Source organism: Monomorium pharaonis, chromosome 9 (assembly GCF_013373865.1).
Source record: "Monomorium pharaonis isolate MP-MQ-018 chromosome 9, ASM1337386v2, whole genome shotgun sequence".
In the NCBI taxonomy this organism is placed as follows: Eukaryota; Metazoa; Arthropoda; class Insecta; order Hymenoptera; family Formicidae; genus Monomorium; species Monomorium pharaonis.
In genome coordinates this window covers 19,922,741-19,943,858 of record NC_050475.1, presented here as the reverse complement: position 1 = coordinate 19,943,858, position 21,118 = coordinate 19,922,741, and the positions used below count along the sequence as shown (strand labels likewise).

The following is a 21,118-nucleotide window of genomic DNA, read 5'->3' as shown; positions in this document are numbered from 1 at the left end:
GGGAGCAGACGGATGCGCGGAAAGAGAGAGAGAGAGAGAGAGAGAGAGAGAGGGAAAGGGACTGGGGCGCGTCAAAATGCATTGGCGGGCGTCTAGTCGAGGAGAGATTGACTCTAAATTTGCATCGAAGAAGCTGACATGATCTGCATAATTTGTTCGCGCGCCCTTTACCGTCGGATTCTACGGGACAATTTTTCACGATGGTTCTCCGACGATTTCTCTCCATTTACGAGGACACCCCGCCGCAGATCAATCCTCCCTCTCACGATAAATCCCGCTCTTCGCGTGTTAATTTTTATTTTGCGTCATACGCGACAAAATTTTTTACCGTTTTTTTGCTGCCCCCCGAAAAATTGATTTTACGTCGGGTTTAGTACGGGGCCAACGTGGGACGTGTCTGCATTTTAACGCGCTTGATGCGACGAGAGGTGCAGCTTGCGAAAAATAAAAGCGACCTACGGCGTCCTACGTAGGTCTTAATAATAAGTCTGCACGAATAAAAGGACGGGGAAGCCTCCTCTCTCTCTCTCTCTCTCTCTCTCTCCCATGACACTTGATATTTAAAATCCTTCATTAACGCGATATTTTTTACCAACGACGATCCGAAGAGCTCATTACGTCGCAAGCTCTCTCGATATTCTCCATAGACGATCGCAATATATGTATATCGCGTATGTGTCGTTCAGCAAGTTGTCTCATAAAATCCAATTTCGCGTCGCACGTGCGTCGCACTCGATCCTAAGAGATTCCTTCTTTGTTTACCGCATGTGTTCTCGTTATTTAATATAACGATTCATTAGAAAGAAATTCAGTTGAGATGAAAACGAGAAAATCTTTATTTTATATATATATATATATATTTAATTCAGTAAAATTTTGTGACAAGTATGTTACAGAAGACCGAAAAGGATGATTGAATATTAAACGTTGCTCTTTGACGTCATCGATTGTTTCTTTGAAACGATTTCAATTTCTCGGCAGAAAAAGGCGGCATTTCCCTAAGGAAACTAAGGCCGCTGGAACGAAATTTTCTAGAATTCTTCGCTTCTATCTGTCACGGGCTGGTATTCGTTTAAGTATACGAATAGAAGCGGGCACGGGGGAGGGGGTGTACTCGGGGATGCCCGAGCTCGGATTATCGTGAAATATCACGGCCCCCGGCGTACGCCCCCGTCGCTTTCCGCTGACGTCTGGCCGTGGAAGCCGGGCGAGGGATCATCGGCGAGTTCTTTTGAAAGCGAACCTTGCAAGTTCAAGGGATACGAGAGAGAAGGACGGACGAGTCGCGTCGCGAAAGAAGTGCTGGGCGTTGCACGCTGCCCTTTGCGTCGCCGTGCTTTGCCAACGCTCTTTTGTTAAAACACCCCAAAGAAGCAGTGGAAAAAAAAAGACGTGTCTTCCTTTATCCGGCTGTTAGGATCAATGAACAAATACGAAATCGAACCAGTTGACGAACAAATAAAAATAACTGAAAGTAATTTTACAGTGAAAAAATATTTTTTAATCAAATATGTATGAAAATTAGATAATGCCTGTTAATTTGTAAAAGTTATTATTTTCAATATAAGTTTTAAAGAATTATTTACATATATTGATTGTTTAGCAACCGATACAGTGATCCTACGGCGATTTTTAACAAGTTATCGACAATACATCTGTATTGTCGACACTTGTATCGTAATCCTTATTTTAAAATGTAAATTTTATATGTTCTCTTTATTCTTTTGTATTATTTTTTCTATTATATATTCTGTATTTCACTATAATATGTTACACCTTTATTTTATAAATATAGCAATAATTTATTTTTGTTTAAAAAGGAAATATAGATAGAAAAAATACAATAAATTAAAAAAGAATAGGCTATTTATGTATGTAAATAAATTTTATTTTGTTAAGTTTGTGAGCTTTTTGTTAAATATGAATCGTTACCCCCCTTTGTCTTCCTCTTTTTCTTATAATCTCATGTAAAGATATCAATTTTTTTCTATAATACCATTTCTATATATATTTAATAGAGACATACTGATCTCTATATTGAAAGAAGAATAAAAGATCTATTTGTGCAAATTTTTAGTAGCAAGTATCACGGCTAATTTAGCTGCGAAACGCTTAAATCCAGCCGACCGTGTAATTACCGTTATCTCCGAGACGTTGCGTAATCTGCGGTCGTTTATTATCACCGATTCTGTTTCGCGCTCCTAAATCACTTTTATCGCCACTCTCATCAGGTGGAAGAAATCGATTTAATAATTCGCAGTTGTTGCGAATCGTTATTAAAGAAAAAGGCGATCGTGTGAATGGTGAAACTTTCTCTCGCTGAAATAAATGCCGCGATATTTTCCCACGCACGTTTCTCCCATCGTCGCTATTACAGATTTTTCGAATAACGCGAAAAAATTTCAATTATAAACAAACAAACGGAAAAATAGCATTGGACAATGAACCTGTATTTCTCGCGAGAAGTAGCCAGGTAAAAATTACACCGGCATGCAATGTGTCAACGCGGCTCAGCGAAACTTACACCGTGTCGGCCGTGAGGACGACGAGGGGGCAAGTTGACAACTTTAACTTAAATTCCACTAATGACATCATTAAAATAATAAACGACGTCGTTTAGAAAGTAGAATGCGCTCACCGGCTTGTGAGGCACGGCCCCGACGCGAGAAATCCTCGAAAATCGGAAAAGTTTTCATTCGCCGACGCGACGAATTCCGTTCCGGCCGCCGCGCGTTTCGATTATTGGTATCCAATACTCGTCGAACGCATTATAAAGACAAGGAATCAAATCGGGAGTTATACAGACGCACCCTCGGCCTGCGATCGCGCGACTACCAAATCCAGCGCGATGAATTAACGTAAAACGTATACGTGTTTCTTTCTTCGTACGGACGTTCGATCACATTCCTGGAATATATTCCCCGCTCGGGATTTCGAAATCGATTTTTCGAATATTTTTAATAAGAATATCGAGATACCAACGGTATCTGAGATACAAGTGATTAAAAAGCTTTTAAGTATTAATGTAACTTAAGTAGATTGCCTTAAATAACATAAAATTATTTAACCTTATTTAACATAAAAATATATTGAATAATAATTTTAATTTGCAGCATAAAAATATGAAAAAACTTTATCGAAAAATTATTCAGGCGAGATTCAAAAAAGTGAGTGAAAGGTCCAGAAGACTTTTATCCGTTAATTTCATCGAGCTTTTTCCTTACTAATTAAGAGTTAAAACAACTTGGTATAAAATACCGGACTTTCAGCGGCTTTCCTTATACTCGGCGTGTTTTTTCAAGGAAAACAGTTCACGGATCTCTCGGTATTTCGCAGTATTATTTACTTTCCAAGTAAGTAACCGTAGTATCCCCTGTTTTGTCGCGCCGTCCACTCTTTTACCCGACTTCCCCCTAGACAACTTCATTTCCGCCTGTTAGCCGATGCTGTTTGCGGCCACCCCTTCCCCCGGCGAAATTTGGCGCCGCGTGCTAAATGAAGCGCGATAAAATAGTAGATCTTGCCGGAAAAACCGAGGCGGATATCAGTTACGGTTCCTTTGTGTGCGCATCCCGCCTTGACGGCGCGCCAAGGAAAGGGCCTGGCGCATCGTAAAAAGTAACTTCCGATTCGATATTACCATAAGCGAGATAGGGCGAAGGGGGCGGTGTTATGTGTATAAGTTTCCGGAACTCGGCTTTACGCTCCTTCCGCGTATCACGCGTGTCGGAACGGCCGGACGGATATTTTGCATGCTTCTGCGAAAATCGTTCCCCACACGAGAAGAGAGAAAGAGAAAGATAGACAGACAGAGAGAGAGAGAGAGAGAGAAAGGGAGTGCATTACGTGCAATCGAGTCCTTCCCAGGTGCACGCAAACCGGATGTTTCGGCAAGGACGACGCGGCGAACCGCTCATGCATAACGGGTGTCACAGAAGCGACATGATTCGTTGTTACAAGAGGCTAATTTGAATTGTAATTGTATCTCGCCTTTTCTCCGCTCTCTCTCCCCCTTTCTCCCTCGGCCCCTCGGCTTCCGCGGAAACGATTATTCCACGTCAAAATCGCATCGCTGTTATTCCACAATGCTGGAAACGTTGTCTCCTTTCGGGAGGGAGGAAAAGCGTCCCGGTTGCGAGCAAAGAATGCAGAGACGTTCCCGTCGACCAGGGGAAGGATGATCGTGATATTCATCTTTAATATTCATAAATAATTGCGAGAGTGTCCCCGCTGATGATAAATTGTGCCGCGACATATTATTTAATGAAGCTCAACGTTGTCTTTTTACTTTCTCAAGAGTTCACGGGGGCTTACCCCCATGGTGGTGCACATTTCTGCCGACGGAGAAAGAGAGAGAGGCTTCATCTCGTTAATTATACACCGATTAATTATTAGTTTAACTTCTCGTACACGTACACGCCGTTAACTTTCGAGCGTTAATAATCCGCTGAATACCGGTCGTGGGAGCGACGCTCCTCCGCGGATGGAAAACGGAAACGTTTCGCCGATCTGGGATTAGCCGGCTATCGATCGCGTGTAAGAGCGCGAGAGAGCGAGCACGTTGGTTCTCGCCGGCGTAAAATTCCAAAATTCTCGGACGTTTCGTTCGGAAATACGCTTTCGAAGCGCGCTCGTAGTACAAACGGCATTTTGCAAATATAGGTGCGACCTACTGGATCGAATAAATCATTCAGCGTGACCCGAATTCGGACTGACGTAAATCGAATGCTCGACGAGAGAGGAGAGAAGAAGGGGAGAAGGGAGAGAGAGAGAGAGAGAGAGAGAGAGAGAGAGAGAGAACGCATCCGCGATTGTACATTCGCGTCAATGTACGCGAAGCTTATGTGAAGTTTAATTACGCATGAACCCGGCGCACGTATTCCCGTTCGCGGATAAAACTTTCGCGCGGAGCGACGAGTGATCATTTTCAAACTTTAATCTCACAATCCTCTTCATTAATGCACGGCTCGTTAATTAAAAAAAAAAAAAAAAACCACGAGATTAAAAAGAAATTGTAACTTTATAGTTGTAATAATCGATTGTAAGAGTTGTGAAAACATGATTTTTATATGCACACACACACACACACACACACACATATAATAGCGTTTATAAATTATTAAAGGGAAGATGAAAAATACAATTTTCTTGCTTCGCGTCAGAACGTGACAAGTTTCATGAAAATGATACATTATACATTTGCGATAGTTACGTATCAATTACTTGTCCTCAAATATCCGTGAGATTTGCGAATAAAAATACTTGTTTTTCATCGATATTAAATAATCTAATCGAAGAAGCGACCTATACGCACAGATTATTCCAGCAAGATTGCTGACACGTTCTGTGTTATGTGGGAACTTAAGTGTGATGGATTTTAAGGTATATTTAAAATCGAATCTCGATTATTAATTTATGTAAAGTATATATGTTTTTGTATTAACTAACTTCTGAGCGAATATAATCATAAAACTAACACATAAGAGAGTGGAAATTTATTTTATGCTAAAAATTAAAAGTTTTTGGTGAAAATGCGTTGATAAGAATTTTCATTTCACAATTGAGTTTTCAAAAAAAAAATCTAATATTTAATCCGTAAGAAAATTTCACGTGTCCCAACTTTGTATGCGTTTCTCATTAATAGAAATTATCAAACGGTCGAAATTTCAGTTATTGTCAAGGAAAGTTGGTTGAATCTTACAAATAAACGATCGCGCGCGGTGTAATTCGATAACGATCGAGACGTCTCGGGATTCTAAACGGATAAATATTCAGCCCGAAAATGTAATTTCTTTGCTTCTCCTTCGTCGGGAATATTTGTTACGCCTAGAATTTCCAGGATTGCTGCAGAAATGTCGACGGGAGACGAGGCGAAAGGCGAGAGCAATGCCCTTGTATTACATTTAGCAAATGCGAATATAATCGTAAGAGGAATCCCTCTTTCCGGCCGATTCGCACAGATTACGTTCAATTTAAAGTCCTTGAATATTTGATCGCGCAATTCACGAACTCTTCCTTCCTTTGACTATTATTATTAGCCGCACGCATTTCGCGTTCGCGCTTACTGCACGATCATTATTATTTTAATCAGCGCGGGCAGAACCGCAATAAACACTTATCTATTCACTTATCCCTCTCGTTCGCTTATCCGTAGAGCTATCTATCCCGCGGCTACGCCTCCGCGCGGGTGCGTAAATATTGAAATACCCTTCCGCGAACAAAGTGCAGTGCCCTATAAAATCAGCAACTTCGCACAATTTCTCGGAAGGACAGTGTAAAAGACCGTGCAAAGCTTCTTTCGCCGAAACCAGTTACAATAGCGATCGACAACCAGTTAACATCGCGGTTAACGTACCTCTTGGATGAAGATCCAAGTGAATTCGACAAATTTGAGCCTTGTAATCATCGTCGCAGGAAGGTATCTAATTGAAACTAATCACAATACTTTTGAGTGGTCTAAAAGTGATAGTCGTGTAGTAAAAAGCAGTGTAAAGCAATAGCAAGAAGATATACCTGTTATATACGACAATCTATTAATCTATATCCAGCTGCTGTAAAAAATTCAACAACGCAGCAAGAGATAGTTGGAAGGCAACAATTACTTAGCAGCACAAGTCTATAAAAATATCAGTTTAACATAATGCAAAATAAATGCTTCTCTCGATTAATTATTAACGAGGAAAAAACTTCCGATTGAGTTACCGATTGTGAGTGTGTACACACAGAAAAAAAAACCAGTATCAAACATTAGTATAAAATTACAACCAGTACATTTAACAATCGTTGTTTCATATATAAAAAAGAAATTATATTCTTATATGTATACAATACAATATCTCAACAATTTCTGTTCGTAATATTAATCGCGAAAATTATTCTTTCGTCGGCTTGCAATGCATTTTTTACAAAGCAACATTCCATTCTTATATCTCGAGAATGTGCCTTTATAAAACTTTTACAACTCTAGATCGTGTCATGGAGATGTATACGTGTAATAATTCCACGAAATCAAATAGATTCGCGGAGGAGAGAGAGGGGAGGGGGGGGACTTGATGAGAGTGGAGCGTCTGGCCCTTTCTTCTCCTGGAAGAAAGTTTGTTGTCGGCAACGTGATCGCGACAGATCACCGTCTAGATGGAACAATCGGGCGGCCTCAAAGGAAGATGAAGAAAAGGAAGGACCGAACAGAGGGAACGGTCGCGCAATATGGCCAGGAGGTCCCAGCCGCTCTTTGATTTTAATGGATCGACCAGTGAGCGACGGCACTCGTTACAACACGTTAATGAATGGCCGTTCTATCTTAGCACGCTCTAATGCAAAATCAATATTTAATTATCCCTCGCCATCTGCCTTTGGCCCTTCGATCAATCCCATGCGCGGCGGTTTATGCCGGAATCGCGTGGAAATATCACGAATATAACGGGAACGGGCGCGCGGTAATCGTCGATATTAAATACTCTACATCCCGTCGTGATATTTGGCTACGTTGCGCAAACATTGATACCCGTCGAAAGTCAGCCTGCGTGTGCGAATAAATATTTACCCTTTTTCTTAACGTAAATTAATAGGAGATGCGTAAAAATATCGTTAATTTAACATTCACGGGGGGGAGGGAGAGAAAACGAGTAATTGTACGTTTGTTATCTAATTTTTTTTCCTGCTAATTACACCCTTTATTAGCGCGCGCCGTGACGTTAACGCGATTTCGCCCAAGATACGAAATGGCGTGACGATTATGTAGCCGTCGGGGCCGCGGCCGACGTGTTAATACGTTATTAACCGGCAATCACCCTCGCGCCAGCATTCCGCGATTAAGCGTGCAATTATTAGAATTATTTATAATACCCGCGATGGAATTAGTCGCGAATATCCGCACGCGTTATGCATATATACACGTGTACGGAAGCAGAATCGTCGCCCGTGTGAGTTATATTAATCGCGCGGCAAGTGATACTCGACGAGGTTCCGCTGTAACTCGCCAAATGAGTGGCCATTAATCCTACCCCGCAGCATCGCCATTATTATCTCTCTCCTTTGTTGCCGAGGGCGTCTCTTGGCCCACGTCTCTTTATTCCGTCCACCTTGAGACGTAAAATACGGGCTCTTCGTTTGCGAGGGCCCAACGCAGCGAATTTTTTAATTTACTGCTACTTCTTTCGGAATTTTACGTGTTGATTTTCGAGCGACTTCCGAGATAGTGCGCCTCTCTCTAAATAAGTCATCGAATATCTGCCCTAGTTTGCCATTCTCTCTCTCTCTCTCTCTCTCTCTCTCTCTCTCTGTCACGTCTTTGTGCACCTCTCGCCGCCTGTGTGCCATTATATTATCCGAGATGCATTCTGGAGCCCCCGGCCGAAGCGCGAGATGCATATATGCGTCGCAGCTGCATGCGCGACGGTAGGATTAAAGTTTCCTCCCGCAACAATGCGACGTAGCCCACGATCGTGCGCTCGCTTGTTCGCATTCTTGCTCTTGCATTACCCGCGTGCCTGAACGCAGGTGTAATACAGGTAGCCCCCGTCGCATTCGCGACGGACTACTCGACAACGTCGCGCTCTCGTGCATCTCAAATTCGCGCGTAATAATTCAGAATTGGAATCACGCCAGCCCGAAGTCGTCGATGTAACGGACTGTGTTTCGCGAGGGTATTCATCGTATCATCCTGAAATCTCAATCGGATTGAGAACGGCGTCGACGGAATAAAGAAATCTGCTCGCTTAAAAGAAAGAGAGAAGAAAAAAAACAACGGAGGGAAAATTGGTTCCGGAGAATTGAGGGAATTATATGGGACTCTCTCGCACTTTTTTCCCTGTCCAAATCCATTGTCCAATCCCAAGTTGGAGGAACAATCGCGTCGTCATTAACTATTCACCGGTAAAGAAAGTCGAAGAAGAGTTGCCGCTCGATACTTGGGACGATGGGACGCCTAACGTCGATGACCCTCCATTGGCCGCCCCGCATCGAAAAGTGCATTCGATCGGGCGCACACGCGCGTGCGACATGTCCTTAAGCGGTTCTCTCTCTCTCTCTCTCTCTCTCTCTCTCTCTCTCTCTCTCTCTCTCTCTCTCTCTCTTTCGTTCTTCTCTATCTCCTCAGGCCACCCTTTCTTTCCGGGTCACGCGTTACCGCGCCGAGGGAGGTTTCATAATTGAGGACTAATTGTCGCCCTACCCGTCGGGGTTCGAACGAAGAGAGGAGCATTAAGGGAATAAAAATGAAGGGGATGACAAACGGGTGAAGAAGAGAGGAGGCGGATAGAGGGACAGACGGAGGGAAAGAGAGATACTCTCGAGAAAGCGAACGGTGAGATAGTGAGAGGAGCGCGCGATTATGTACCCACAGTTACATACATATGTACAGAAAGAGAGAGAGAAAGAGAGGATACCGTGAAGGTACCGTAAACGTCAGCTCCCTTTGAGGGTAACCGAGGTGGGAAAAATGCATCGCCGGATCCGCCTTTCCGATTTATTTCTTTCCTTTTTTTTTTACCGCCATTATCCGTTTTTTTATCTCCTTAACGCGAAGGACCCGCAGCTGGTTCCGCGATACTCATTCTGTACCCGATACAGATGTACACTCACCCTTATATTTCTGCGGCTCTCAACCGGATTCAGCACATTAATTTCGATTAAACGAGCGATAACAGTTTTCGGGCGAATTATTCGTGGCGAAAGGTTAATCGCCCAAAAATCCGTTCTCGTAATTCGTAATCGAGGATCGAGAATTCTAGGACGTACCGTGTTTAATTGCTGCCTCACGAGTCGCGATTTTCGACATAAAATGTAACGGCCAGGGCTAAGTGGAAAATTCTCTTTCTCTGCCTCCGTTCCGACCGAAGTGCCTCTCTTCTCCCGACGAGGATGACATTCGCGGATTAAAACGTGGACGTCATTCCGACAGGCGGAAAAAGTAAGCGGGGTAAGCGCGAGACGGAGTAACGTTGGACGGAGGGAGGTAGGTCCCTTTAATTTTCAGAGAGACAGACCACAATTACCCTCTCGCGCGCTGCATACTGCATCACCGGAAGTAGAGCAGGTGGATCGTTACGATGCCTCTCATCTGTGCGTCCGCTTTAGTTTTTCTCTTCTGTTTCTCTCACTTTCGCCGCGAGAACGTACTAGAGAAAAAAAGACCACCGACAAGACCGAGAAAATGCCCGTTCGCGACGTATGATCGATCCTTATTCGAAAACGAGTGCGCGCGTTGACTTGTACTACTGGAAAGCGGTGGACTCGATTATCGAGGGAGACAGCTGGGCGCCACAATTTCCACGAAGACTTCCATTACTTTTTTATATCGCCGGAAATTCATACGCGGAAGGAACGATTGTGTTTCTGAAATATCTAAAAATTTAGCTGTATAGGCTATCACAGATCTGAAAATAACTTTGTTAGACTATTAAAATAATTACGAAGGGCCTTCAAGCGCGATAAATGATGTTGAAGAAAGTTTTGACATCCTGGCAAGCAGCTTAAATTTCCTACATAATTATTTTAATGATTAACAAAGTTTTATTTCTAGATCTGTCCAGAACCAGCTACTTTTAAATACCTTAGAAAACCGTTTTTTTTCCGTATAGATCGATCTCTTTTTATTTCTCTTATCTATTCTGAATCTATGAAACAGATCGGATAATTCTATATAAGAATGTCAAATCGATATGAGAAGCGTACGAGCGAATTAATTATCGCGTTATTGCGGCTATCGCGCCTCTATAAATCAGATTCGTGCGATAATGCACGATGTGATTTGGCTAAAATCGTTAGCTATAATTCAATCTAGCCGCTATACCGCGAAGGACTCTATCGGGAATATTGGCGATAGCAATCGGGTCAATTGATAATACGTGAAGAACGAACCTCGCGTCTGCCCCTGAATTCTCCACAGAATCGCTCGTAAATCATCGAACGCGGCGTTTCGCAGGAATTTTGCGCAGGCAGCTTAATTTATTACATTATTCGATAATTGCCGCGACTTTTACAGGCGCTTTTTTCGCCGCTCTTCTCTCCCTTGCCCTCTCTCTCTTTCTCTCTCTCTCTCTCTCTCTCTGTCCTTCCAATTTCATGCCGGTCGTTTTCATAGCCCACGTGCCATTCGATCTCGGCATATTTAAATAAATTACGCTCTCCAGTTATTTCATTAATGTCGTCGCCGTTATGCCGTATCGCCGCGATGATACATCATAAACGAGACATATCGTTTATTCATCTCGATATAACGCACAATATTATAATCAGCACGAGTATTAATTATGGATTGTGATTATGCCACTTCATACGAGTTAATTACGACTAATTACGGTGATTGATGACGATTGATCGATTTAATTGTAAAAACTCGCTCGATTCACGTTATAACGAACGATTTCGAACACCGTTCGCGAGTCTAACACGAGGGTCTAAATTACGTCAAGTTTTATTGTTTTATTGTTGCGAAAAAGTTGCGCGAGTGCGTTTCTGCCGCGTGTGCGTGTGCGAATTATGTATGCATGAACGCAGAAACAATCATCACCGAAGCGGGAAATTGTTAATTCACCAGTGCACCGGCTAACGCGGCCGTTAGTCTGATTATCACAATTTATTTTCGTTATGCTAACGCACACATAACCGCATATACATAAAAATATTATTAACTTTTGTTTATTTATCGATTTGTTTTGGCCAATTAACCAGATTGGAGCGGCGACGGCGGCGATGGCCGCGGCCGCGCTAATTACGGTCCCTGATGAGGCCTGCTTCCAAAACAGGACGTGCGATACAACGATAACAATTACGACGTATAGATTGGCCGGAAGTTCCGGACATATTTGACATTTAACACAGACAGTCGCACGTAATCCAAGTACATGTCTGGCAGTCTGGGCTATCGACTTCGTGAACCGTCAATCGATCCTCTGGCAACAGTCTGTAACCTTTAGCCGAGGCATTTCGAGAGTTCACTTTACATTACTTATGAACTGGCTACATTACGTAAGGAGCATAGATAAACGCGCGGAGATCAACGAGAACTCAATAAAACGTTCGAAAAAATTGCAAGGTTGAAAAAAAAACGGGATTCGCGACCTCTTGTCTATGTAATTAAGGATCCAAATGTGTCTAGCATTAAACAAATTAAGATTTCAGAGTCAACAAAAATTCTTGATTCTAAAAGTCTCAAGTTCTCGACACTTTGAGATTACCGTTGCAAAAAGATCGAATTCCTGCAGAATGGATTACAGATGCACCAAACGCTGACATGTGCGATATTGGGGGGGGGGAGGGCGGGGGATGAAGCTCACTTTGTATGATTCATATCTAATCCGTGATAGAGAGTTTCGAATAGCATATTGATCCAAATACATAGCTGTATGTCTTAGAAAAAAATTGTTTAAAAGAAAATAGTGACTAGAAATATTTAAAAGGATCTACGAAAATATTGATTTGAAATAAGTATTTTGTGTAATGAATATAAAAAGAGCAAATGATATTTTATATTCACTTGAAATGAGATATTTATTGTACACTTCGATATTCTCGTGAATAAATAAGTTTCATCTATTTTCTATTATAACTTACTATTTTTCAACAGTTCAATAAATGAGGTAAACTTGCAGTCGCCAGTGATTTTGCCAGAAAGTCGACTTATTAACATTTATCGTTTACTATTTTTCATTTCTTATAAATAGAAAATAGTAAGACAAAAATAATATCTACTTACTTAGTAACTACTTATTAATGACAAGTGAATTGATTTTACATATTTATAGAAAAATGGATAACATTTATATATTATTCATGTATTACTTTTCATTTCACTTTTTTATCTTGAGCAATAGAACTATTTTAACTTTTCTCTTACAGTACTAACCGTACGTATCAGAACTATGTACTTGCACGCATATGTAGCACGCGACAAACGTGCTTACAAGTATTGGTACATATTATTAGTACATTGCGATTTTAATATTAAAATACATTATCAATATATATCTCATCGGTTCCGCGACGGGATGCGTTATATTAATAATAATACGCGTTTCCATGTGATAAAAAATACTATACGTATTAATAATATATATTTTCATCCTTCCCTCCCCCCCCTCCTGTGAAAAATTCACGGAACGAGGAAACGAAATACTTCGTCGCATATTTCAGTACACCGGTGTCGACGCTACTCGTAATGTTTTGCATTATTTACATAGAGAGATCGAGAGAACGATCTTTTTAAGGGAGACAGATGCGAGGAAAGTGGTTGATACAAACGACGGGAGGGGCGCGGCGTTTCCTCACGTGCGGAGGACGGTTGCCGCGCGAAATCGTTATTATGCCACCATGATTTTACAAGGATACTCGCGCCTGACCCGTATTTTCCCTTCTGTCAGCGGCAGGCTTTCCCATTTGTTATTGCGAGACCTCGCAATCGCGGGTGATACCGTTCGGAAGAGATCGGACGTCATTTACTGGGACCCAAATCGCGGATATCAAATTCGTTTCCATATTTCTTTCCTCCAACTTGCTGTATAAATCATATTATTAACAGATGTCTAAAATTGAGAAGTATTTTGATTAGATCTATTTGGAATACGTTTATATATGGTTACCACTCGGGAAAAGATGTTTCAGTATGACTATTATTTTTTTTATGTCAAACAGAAATTTTATGAAAGAAAGAAAATTAGTAAAAACATATATAAACATATTTTATATATATTTATATATATATAATATTTTTTATTTATAATAGTATAATAAATAGGTTTTATATAGAACATTTTTTCCCGAGTATGGTTAAGTTAAAAGTTACAGAAATAATTTAATGTCTTGACCCCAAAGTATAATTTTGGGTGAATCTTGATATAGCTTAAAATAACATTTAATAAGATTTTGATTATATTAAAACACTATTAGTTTAATTATTCTATTCATTCTGCAAGAAAGTAAATTTTTTAAATAATTTTATGGGCAAATTTTCACTAAGAATAGTGTTAATGTAAGAAAAATATATGACACGAAAAGAAAAATATGACAATTTTGAAATATCTGAAAGCTTATAAATACAAATTATAAATACAAATAAAAATAATTTTATTGGACTGCATCAAAATAATTATGTAGAACGATCAGATTTGCTGCTATAATTGGAAAACTTTTTACAATATTCTTATCATTTACAGCGACCTATATAATTATTTTGATGACCCGACAAAATTATTTTTAGATCATCTGTACCTAGCTAAATTTTTAAACACTTCAGCAACATCGTTTTCGTGAAAAATTTGAGTTTTCTAATTTGCACTAATTTAAAAGTTTAAAAGTTTCCTGCGCGGCTTGTGTAAACGATACAGGATATGTAAAATTCTATACGCTTTCCGAAAATCTGCTTCCCGGTGAAAAATGCGTCTATACGTGGTTGGTTCCTCGATCACAAGGTATGCTACGGATTATACTACGGTAGCGAGGAGAAGTTGATCGACAAGGAACGTCGATACTGAATGCATAATTTATAAAACGCAAAGGAGAAAGGTATCCACGTCTTGAATTTCCGTCGTTCCGATTGCACAATCTTGATCGACATTTCGCTTCTCTCCATATTGCATTTCGGAATATTTGTTCTTTGCGGTCCGAATGGATTGATTCGAAAAATACGCGGAACGCGAACGCCACTGCTGATGGCCGCGAAATAGAGTTGCGCGTTACTCACGATTAATTTATCATTGTCGTTTATTTAAAATGGTTGTTCAAACACAATAGTTTTCCAATGTGTGATTGCATTAGCCAGTTGAATAATAATTACACATTACGCACGGTACAATCGTACGAGCCTTATTCAAACAGTTTTAATGAAGTTACATATCCAAATAGTTGTTCGGCTATATACGATAGTACTTTCGAATTACACGAACATTGGAACATTATGGCGATAAGACATTTTGGTACAGTGAGAGTTTTTTTTTGTAACGCGAGCTTAAAACTGAATTCTTTAACTGCTGTCATATTAAACTTTTTAAACCGCATCGATCTTATTGGAACATTTTAAAATACGCCGCTCAATTTTCATTTCTGAATATTGGATTTTTTGTTTATAGTATTCAAACGCAACGTTCTTTCTCATCGCGCAAAGTAAACGTGACAGTCTAATATGAATTACGTTAACACGCGTTGATACTCTTCTCTACTCGATCGTCATGCGGGAGTTAGAAAGTATACGAGATGGAGACAGTACCTCTGAGCTAAAAATATGCGTGTTTTATGAATTTTAATATTTTCATTTTTTATTTAAATCACCTGCCTTTACAATGGAAACATCGCTTTGATCGACGCGCGTTTCTATGGCGTCTAGCCCATAAAATAAATCTCTTTGCTGCTCGAAGTAGAATAAATCGATCTATATGGAAGACCGATATGCCGCGTACGTATATTTTTGTCGATCCGACAGTTTCATTTACAAATATGTAGCAATATCGTTCTTAAAGAACGTCGTAAAATCATTGGCACGTAAAATTGATCGAATTTAATGTATCGCGCCTTTTTCGCTTTAACCAAGTCGGCGTTACCTCCTGCCAAACGAGAAATCGCAAAAGATTGCGATTCTTTTCCCGTTTTTTTTTTAGTCCGGAAAATGTTGAGGTAACATTTGTATCATCTAGCGTATTTCTAACTACAGTCTGTCGCGCTGTTTTTGTTCAACATCAAGGAAGAATCTCCGTTCGACGTGACCCGCCTGTTCTATAAATATGAGAAAAGACTCACTACTCAAATTTGAATATTTCCCTTTTATTGGATCCCTTTATAACGGAAAAGCCTGCGCCCTTTGAATTTCAATTCTTCGGCCGTATCTCTCTCTCTCTCTCTCTCTCTTTCTCTTTCTCTCAGTATTATAGAATAAAGCGATCTGTAACGAGCGTCGGACTAGGACAGGACGGATACTCGCATATTTGCCTTTCAATACGATTATACGTGTACTTTGCGCTTCGAGTGGCCCGGGCGCGCCCAATATAAGCTCCGCGCGCGTTTTCTCTCTTCGCTTCCACGGATAAAGCCCTACGGAGAGAGCGTTATTCGATTTCTACGGGTCTTCCGAGTGACCGACTCGATTTCGTCGTTTCTTCCTCGGATTCCTCTCGGCCTGCGCAGCAAAGCTCATTCAAAGATATATATATATATATATATATATATATATATATATATATATATGTATATATATATATATATGTGTGTGTACATCTCTTTCTATTTCTGTCGTTTCTGTCGGAAGCACCGAAATTCGCGTGCATTGTCACGAGATCGTGAAGAGGCGGACGCTGATGCACGCGACCGATCGATCCTCCCCTTACATACTTTATAAACTGCATGTAGTAAAATCCAAACAGGCGACATCGTTAGACGGATTTAAGGGGGCTGCGGCTAACTGGGAAACTATGGTTTAACTCGCGTGAGGTGAGGGTGAGAGTTCCCGCGCGCGCGGTTCCTCGTTCATATTTCACGGCCGGATTAGAAATTCATGAAACGGGACGGGGAGAGGAAGGAGGGGAGGGGGGGACACGGCTACGTAAGATTTAGGATATATTTCACTCCGCAGTTTTGTTGGAGTACAAGACGGCAAATTGGTTTTGTAACCGACGTTAATCTCGAGCCTCTCGAAACTTATCCCGGTAAGATATACTCTCCACGTCGGCTGGACCTGCGGATCCCCCGGCTTTTAGAACCGTTCGGTTTCGTATATGCACACGTTCGCATGTATGCGGCAGTGCGCGCTCACCGCTCGCTTCGTAAATTTCATTTCGCACATGATTACGAGAGAGGAAGGAAGGGGAATAAAAAAAAAAACACGCAAGAGGGGAAACTCTTTTATGGGAAACGAGATGTTCTCGAAGGATATTTGTGGCTAATGACGTCCTCGAGGATACCGGCAATCGGGGTAAACGGCGGAATTGATGAACCGCGGGGTAAATCACGGCTTTCCGTTCCTCAAGAATCCCAGGACGATGATTCTCTCGTCTGCGACGGCGATCCGTCGCGCAATAATCACGTATCGCAGGCCGCGAAAGTAGGAATCTCGTTACTTTGAAGAAGAAAGAAGCAATGTAAGAGGGAGAGAGAGAGAGAGAGAGAGAGAGAGAGAGAGAGAGAGAAGTTTTTTCCTCTTCAATTATGGCCCCGTCGTTTGGTAAAGTTGTGTCGCCGAGACGGGGCGACGATTCGCAAACTCGACCGGGCGCGTTATTAAATTATGAAACATCGTATCGCGAGAGTCGTAACGCACGCGCGCAGGTTCGGGAGGTTACCGGCAATTTACTTTGCTAATTGCAAAAGTTCGAGCCGGCCAGGTACCGTCCCGCCCCCGCTCCCTCCTCAAAGTCGTCGTCGTCGTCGTCGTCGATCCCGAAACGTCGTCGTCCACTCTCCGCGCCGCCATCGGCCTCATATACTGGAGCATAACTCGTACAACGTATACAGCGCCGTTCATTAATAACATCCCTAACGACGTCGCGCAATTAGCATCGTCCTCAACAACTTTCTATCTCTAAATTCTTCTGTGTGTCGTGAGTACCTTTGTTTGCGCGCGTGTAGCCGGGATGGAGCTAAACAACTGCCAAGTCTTACCAAGTCCAAACGTGGTTTGCAGGAGAGAAGGAGGATGCGCTTTATAAAGCCATTTTAGTTAACTTACAACACACGAGGGATCACATGCAACTGGAGTTCTGTTTGTTAATTTATATACGGGAAACGCACTTGAAAGCAAATTCCGAATCAGAATATATATGTACGCACACGTGTTAAATTTACACGTTGGCTCGTAAAATTATAAATAAGATTATTTGAGAAATTCTGATTCGCAGATTAAATCGTCTGAAATGAGCGTTTCACGTAGCTTAACACGTTTTTAATTGTTAACGTTACTGGTTAACTCCGCACGATAACTTTTCTCCTGGGCTCCTCTATAAGTAATTACTTTATAAAATAGGCATAACGTGTATTCCTTTTTATTTATGTAGTATGCGTATAAAAGCATTGTACTAATTTCAGAAAGTTAATCCGATAAAACCGAGAAGCTTCAGGTTAATTTTTTTAGCCAACTGGGTCAATCGTACACTCGTGTTTTATTCGTACGGTTAATTATTTTTTCATACCTTTTTCGCCGTAAACGTACAAAAATTCGTATTCATATGCACGTATAAATAATAGAAAGATATTATGGTGGTAAGAAGGGCTAATGTTGCCATTAATAAACCGTACTATATCCAGAGTGCATCGACCAGCGGAAAGCACAGGCAGATATATGAGAAAATGTTATAGCCTGTATCGCTGAGAATATATATAACAGATATTCAAAAATTCGTGCTGTACATTTCATTTTTTAATATCTTTAAATCACGCGAATATTTTAAACGTCGAATCGTGAGCAAAATTTAAGTTTGCTTCTAGCAAAAAAATTAACAAGATAATAATTTACAATTTGTTAACTATATAAATAATATGTATCTTAAAGTTTGTTTTTCAATTAATTATTAATACTATTTATACACATATATATATATTTTTTTTTAATTGATTGACAACTAAAAAAAAATTTTTTTCTCATACTCTTTATATGTCGCATGGACACAAATTCAAGCCTTTACGCACGTATAGGCACTGCATGCTATACCGTGCACCAACACATGTTTAGTATTCCAACAGTATTATATAAATAAAAAGTTCCTGTTACACGTGTGGGGAAAGAGTTGTTACACTCGTTGCACCCGAACGCGTAAGATTCTCCGCGCGCATCGCTACGCACGTCGCTACATTTTGCACACGGACGATTCGTACGCGCTTGCAGATAGAATAAAGTAAGAAGTATAGCACGAGAATATATTTGCAGGCTGCGGGCCCGCGGTGTGTGACTCCCGTCGACGTGCAAGGCTCACTCTGGAAACTCGCATACGTGCGGCAACGGTGAAACGTATCTCCCCCCGTGTGTGCGAGTCGAATATTACGACATGTATGATGTCGTGCGGTTGCGTCGCGGAGCGCAATATTCCTACCACCACCAACCACGCACGCACACACACGTACACGCGATACGACCGTATCATCCATGTGCCTGTGCACATATGGGACACGGCAAATATAACCGCGGCGGAAATTAGTTTGATGGAGCGGCATTTTGAAGGCTCTCCCCGAAAAATAGCCCGCCCATTGTGGAAATCGATTTTACACAGCCGCGCGATTTTATGTAAATCCCGGATGGCGACTCACATTATAAGTTCTCTCTCTAATAAAACGATTGATTATTTGCGATCTTAACTCGCGAATACGGTGGCCTGTTTTCTCTGTACGCCAATCTCGTTTGGCATTAAAATACTTTACAATCTCGCAGGGTGAGACTGTGAAAAATAGACGTGCTTTCTCTCACTGAAAGATAAGGGATGTTCTCGAGAGTATGTGAACGTTCTCTCAGGAGAGCTATATTTGGCACAGAATTCTCGTGATATCCATTTGACATTTACACTCGGTAAACATTCGACGGTTAACTATTGCCCTCAAATGGCGCAACTCCAGTATTTGCGTACTTATATATCGATTCCCGACGAATGCGGCGCCATTCATATGAGAAACACGCTAATGTACTTTCAATTTTGCCGCCTAATGACCTATATCACCGTTGCGCGATGTCACGTTGTTTTATTGGGGTAAAACAATGCGCGTTTCTATTTCCATTTAAATTCCCTTTCGGCCGCTATAAAGCCATCGCGGCGCAATAACGCGCGCATAGCGCAGGCGAGATGCATAAAAATCGATCGGTCGCTCGTCAGTTTTAATGCGACTGGCCGCGATAACCGTCACGTCGATTTCCATCCGCGTCGTATTCCCGCGTCGCGGATTTACCACTCTGTTTAGTTAGATCGTGGAAAAAAAAACGATCGCGCGAACAAATGGACTGTTCTGTCACTTACGGGTGCGCGTCTGCTTGCGCTTCATGAAAAAAAGAAAACATATTGCAATTATAATTGAAAATCTCAGAGATGTAGTTGTTTTTTCATTGAGCATTCGTTGTTTGTGATTCAATACGGACAAATGTCACATATCGCGTTTCCTGTTTGCGAAACTCGTCACTCTATATTTAACAAAAGATCGATTGCGAAAATTTAACTTCACAATTTTTGCATCTCGATACAAATTTAATAAATTCAACGTAACGTGATAGTAAGTAAAACAAGTGATGGCAACTCTTTTTTTGTGCGTCTACCGCGACACTCCAGAGGCGAGAAATAAACGGAGCATGCAAAACGCACCTGTGCATTCGCGAGGGGAGATAAAGCCTCTTTATTGCACCGATCCATCGTGTACTTTTTGTCGATCGAGTCTATCGGCGTCTTCCGCGGGAAGCTCCTTCGCGATCTTTGAAACCGGTATACGTTCTGCAATTTACATTTGTTACGGTCCCGCACAAGCTGCGCGCACCACGGGCACGTTGTTGCAATTTATGGTGACGCCGACGCTTTTTGCCCCTCTCGAATCACGCGAGCTCTCCGCTGAAATGCTCGCCACCTGACACATTTAAGTCACGTACCCCCGATGTTACACACGGAAGCTACCACAGCCGGGTGAGTGAGCTCGATTGCAACCTCGCCCCTCCTCCCCCACCCCTCCCGGGTTAACTTAATCGTGATTGAAGTCTTGGTTATCGTGTAGTCGAGCCGGACGGCCGGATAAGTCAATAGGATCGTTTGCGGGGGGCCAATTGTAACCAGGAACAATTGTAACACCGGCGATAATTGGAACCCTTAGTGGTTGTATACGTCGACGGGAGGTAGTATAGTTGAATAATCGCGTAACAAATATCACGGCCTTCCCTATAAGACGTTAGGATTGAAATATATAGCGGTCCCAAACTTTCCCTGAAATTGTTGCGATTAATCTTAGACGCCCCTTATTCGCTAATTGGGAAAGTGGATTATAAACGACAAGTATTCCAGTAATAAAGACCGGACTCCATAAACTATTACTCACGCCAAGTCTTTTAGCGATATTTTTTTATCACGTCATTAATTATTCATTGAAAGATATAATTAAAGAAACGTAAGTACTTAATGTTTGAACACAAATATTTCATAATAAATGATGCTGAATTTTATGTTTTACGAGAGAAATA

The 21,118-nt window shown here is 41.4% G+C and overlaps 2 protein-coding genes across 8 annotated transcripts in view; one reads left to right on the top strand and one right to left on the bottom strand.

Moving 5' to 3' along the window:
• Positions 1 to 21,118, top strand: part of LOC105836714 (rho GTPase-activating protein 100F) — a 73,086-nt gene that overhangs the window by 16,865 nt on the left and 35,103 nt on the right. The window lies entirely within an intron of this gene.
• Positions 1 to 21,118, bottom strand: part of LOC105836723 (ATP-binding cassette sub-family F member 2) — a 54,901-nt gene that overhangs the window by 27,701 nt on the left and 6,082 nt on the right. The gene's annotated exons all lie outside the window — the stretch shown is intronic.